Source organism: Herpailurus yagouaroundi, unplaced genomic scaffold, assembly GCF_014898765.1.
Source record: "Herpailurus yagouaroundi ecotype Mexico unplaced genomic scaffold, PumYag 185, whole genome shotgun sequence".
Taxonomy (NCBI): Eukaryota; Metazoa; Chordata; class Mammalia; order Carnivora; family Felidae; genus Herpailurus; species Herpailurus yagouaroundi.
Genome location: NW_024412416.1, coordinates 5,909,608 through 5,913,490, shown reverse-complemented (window position 1 = coordinate 5,913,490; position 3,883 = coordinate 5,909,608). Strand labels below are relative to the sequence as shown.

At 40.9% G+C, this 3,883-nt stretch overlaps 1 pseudogene; it reads right to left on the bottom strand.

Annotated features, from left to right (window-relative positions):
- Window positions 1-630: 630 nt before the first annotated feature.
- LOC121042218 (dnaJ homolog subfamily A member 1-like) lies at window positions 631-1,955 on the bottom strand (annotated as a pseudogene).
- Between the last annotated feature and the right edge of the window lie 1,928 nt (window positions 1,956-3,883).

Genomic DNA, 3,883 nt, shown 5'->3' with positions numbered 1-3,883 from the left:
CCAACACTTTTCTACAAATTAAGTTCTTTTTCTGATTGCCAATTAAACACAAGTTTTAACTGTACAGCTTAACAATTAAGGGTCACACACTGAAGTCCATACATACATACACCTAGCATTTCAGTCTAAGCTGTTTCATGTCCATAGAGCTGAGATCAATCACAAGGTATGACGTAATAAACGTTAGGGGAGATTTTTTTTTTTTAAGTAGTTTTTACAAGTATTAAACTTACCTTGCACACTGAAGTCATCACACACACAGGGCAGAGTCAGAGATTTTTATTTAAGTTTACTCTTCATTTAACTTTCAAAACACTACTATAGCTGAATATCTTTTTAATGTTTTTAAATGTTTATTATACTTTTTTGAGAGAGAGAGAGAGACAGAGCGCGAGTAGGGGAGGGGCAGAGAGAGGGAGACGCAGAATCGGAAGCAGGCTCCAGGCTCTGAGCTGTCAGCACAGAGCCTGATGCGTGGCTCGAACCCACAAACTGTGAGATCATGACCTGAGCTGAAGTCGGACGCTTAACTGACTGAGCCACCCAGGTGCCCCTATAGTTGAATATTTAAAGCAAAAGCAATAGCAAGTAATGAGCTACGATTGTAGTCTTTCATTAACTCAATACCGCCTATAAAATGCCAGCAGTGCTATTTACTGGCTCCATTAAGAGGTCTGACCGCCAAACACCACCCCTAGGATGATGTTCATCGTCCTCATATGCTTCTCCATTGTAATGGCGCCATCTTTCCTGATGTGGAGCAAAGTGCACCAGTCCTGCCTGGTCCATTTCATCAGTCTCTTCCACTTCCTTCCTCTCAGGCAGGAGTTTTTCCAGCAGAGAGAGTTTATCAGGAGAGAGAAAGGCATTCTCAGGAAAGTTTACCTCAAATTCGATGATCAGGCGACCCTTTTCATATGGTCTACGATAAATTGGCACGCCTTTTGTCTAGCACACGCTTAACATCGCCGTACGTGACAATCTCACCTGGAAGGAGAGGTGATGACAATGGTTCTGCTGTCCAGAGCAGATGTTGGCTTTTGAAAGCCACACAGTGCTTCAACCCGCTGGATGTCCACACACATGGAAAGATCCTCTCCTCGCCGAGGAAAAACAGCCTGGTCCTTCTGATCTAAAACAGTGATGACATCTCCTGGTTCCAGAACCAGTTCTTGGTCTCCTTCACCATGGAATGTTTATCTTCTGGTCATCTTCCATGCCTTTGTCAATATGAACTTCTAGAATCTTCTTTTCTCAAACTATCTCCCTTCCATTGCAGATTTTACATCGATCTTTAGGACCGATGCGTTCCCCATGGCCCTGGCACTCCATGCACACAGACTGAATTTGCTGAGTCATTCCAAGTCCTCCCCCATGAGTTCTTATTTGCACCCCAGTACCTAAGCAATTGGGACAACAATCTTCCACTCCTTTCTTAACACCTGGGCCTTCACATTTGTCGCAAATCACATTCTTTTGAAAAGCTAGTTTTCCTGTTGCACCATTATGTAAATCTGCTAAGGTTACAGAGAGCTAACCTCTCCTTTTCTCTGCATCCTTCGTCCTCCTCCAAAAAAACCTATCAAAGATGTCCACAGGGGAGCCAAAACCACCACCAGCTCCTCCCTCTTTAATTGCCTGTTCTCCTCCTTTGTCATATAATTCCCTTTCCTTTGCATCAGAGAGCACTCCGTAAGCGTGAGAAATCTGTCTAAACTTCTCTCCTTCATTTGGATTCTTAACAAGGTGGTACTTCAAAGCCGGTTTCCTGTAAGCCTTTTCCATTTCTTCCTGGGTGGCTTTGGGTTTGACCCCCAAAACATAATAAGTAGTTTCTATCTCTCACCATTTTCTATAGCTGGTGAGCGGGCCGAGGCCAGTGTGGGGGAGCAGAAAGGAGCACATGGCTGGGCACAGCTTGGACGCCCACCGTTCCTCCACTTCTCACCGAGCATTCTGGAAAGCTCCCTAAAGATTTTATTTTCAAGTAATCTCTACACCCAATGTGGGGCTTTAACTCACAACCCCAAGATCAAGAGTTGAATGCTCCTCCAACTGAGCCAGCCGGGTGCCCTTGAAGAACAAGCCTTGTTAAAATGTCTACACCACCCAAAGCAATCTATACATTTAATGTAATCCCTATCAAAATATCAATGGCATTTTTCACAGAACTAGAACAAACAATCCTAAACTTTGTATGGAAACACAAAAGACCCCAAAAACAGGCTTGAAAAAGAAAACAAAAGCTGGAGGCATCACAATTCCGGGCTTCAAGTTATATTATGAAGCTACAGTAACCAAAACAGTATGGTACTGACACAAAAATAGACACACAGATCAATGGAGTAAAGCATAAAACCCAGAAATAAACCCATGTTTATATGGTCAATTAAGCTTCAACAAAGGAGGCAAGAATATACAATGGGAAAAAGTCTCTTCAACAAACGGATGTCGGGAAAACTGGACAGCCACGTGCAAAAGAATGAAGCTGGACCACTTTCCTTCACAATACATAAAACTCAAAATGGATTAAAGACCTAAATGTGAGACCTGAAACCATAAAAATCCTAGAGGAGAACACAGGCAATAATTTTCTAACACTGGCCATAATCTTTTTCTAGATACGTCTCCTGAGGCAAGGGAAACAAAAGCAAAAATAAACTATTGGGACTAGATCAAAATAAAATGTGTCTGCACAGCAAAGGAAACAATGAAACTGAACGGTAACCTACTGAATGGGAGAAGATATTTGCATATTACATATCCTATAAAGGGTTAGTATTCAAAATCTATAAAGAACTTATAAAACTCTGGGAATGCAAGCTGGTGCAGCCACTCTGGAAAACAGTACGGAGGTTCCTCCAAAAACTAAAAATAGAACTACCCTACGACCCAGCAATTGCACTACTAGGCATTTATCCACAGGTGTGCTCTTTCGAAGGGACACACGCACCCCCATGTTTATAGCAGCACTATCCACAATAGCCAAAGTACGGAAAGAGCTCAAATGTCCATCGATGGACGAATGGATAAAGGAGATGTGGCATATATATACAATGGAGTATTACTCGGCAATCGAAAAGAATGAAATCTTGCCATTTGCAACTACGTGGATGGAACTGGAGGGTATTATGCTAGGCGAAATTAGAGAAAGACAAAAATCATAGGACTTCACTCATACGAGGACTTTGACACAAAACAGATGAACCTAAGGGAAGGGAAACAAAATTCATAAAAAAACGGAGAGGGGGACAAAAGAGAAGAGGCTCATAAATATGGGGAACAAACTGAGGGTTATTGGAGGGGTTGTGGGAGGGGGGAGGGGCTAAATGGTTAAGGGGCACTAAGGAATCTACTCCTGAAATCATTGTTGCGCTGTATGCTAACTAAGTTGGACGTAAATTTTTTTTAAATAATAATAAATAAATAAATTAATTAATTAAAATTAAATTAAATTAAATTAAATTAAATTAAAAAAATAAAATAAAATAAAATAACTTATAAAACTCAATCCTCAAAAAACAAATAATCTAATTTTAAAATGGGCAGAAGACTATGAACAGACATTTCTCCAAATAAGACATCCAGATGGCCAACAGACGCAAGAACAGATACTCCACATCACTCATCATCAGGCAAATGCAAATCAAAACCACACTGAGATGTCACCTCACACCTGTCAGAAGGGCTAAAATCAACAACAAAAGAAACGACAGGTGTTGACAAGGATGTGGAGAAAGGGGAGCCCTCCAGAGGGGAGGTGGGTGGGAGATGGGGGAAGTAGGGGATGGGAATTAAAGAGTATTCTTACCATGATTAAAAATAATAATAATAATAATGATTTTATAATTTTTTTTCAACGTTTATTTATTTTTGGGACAGA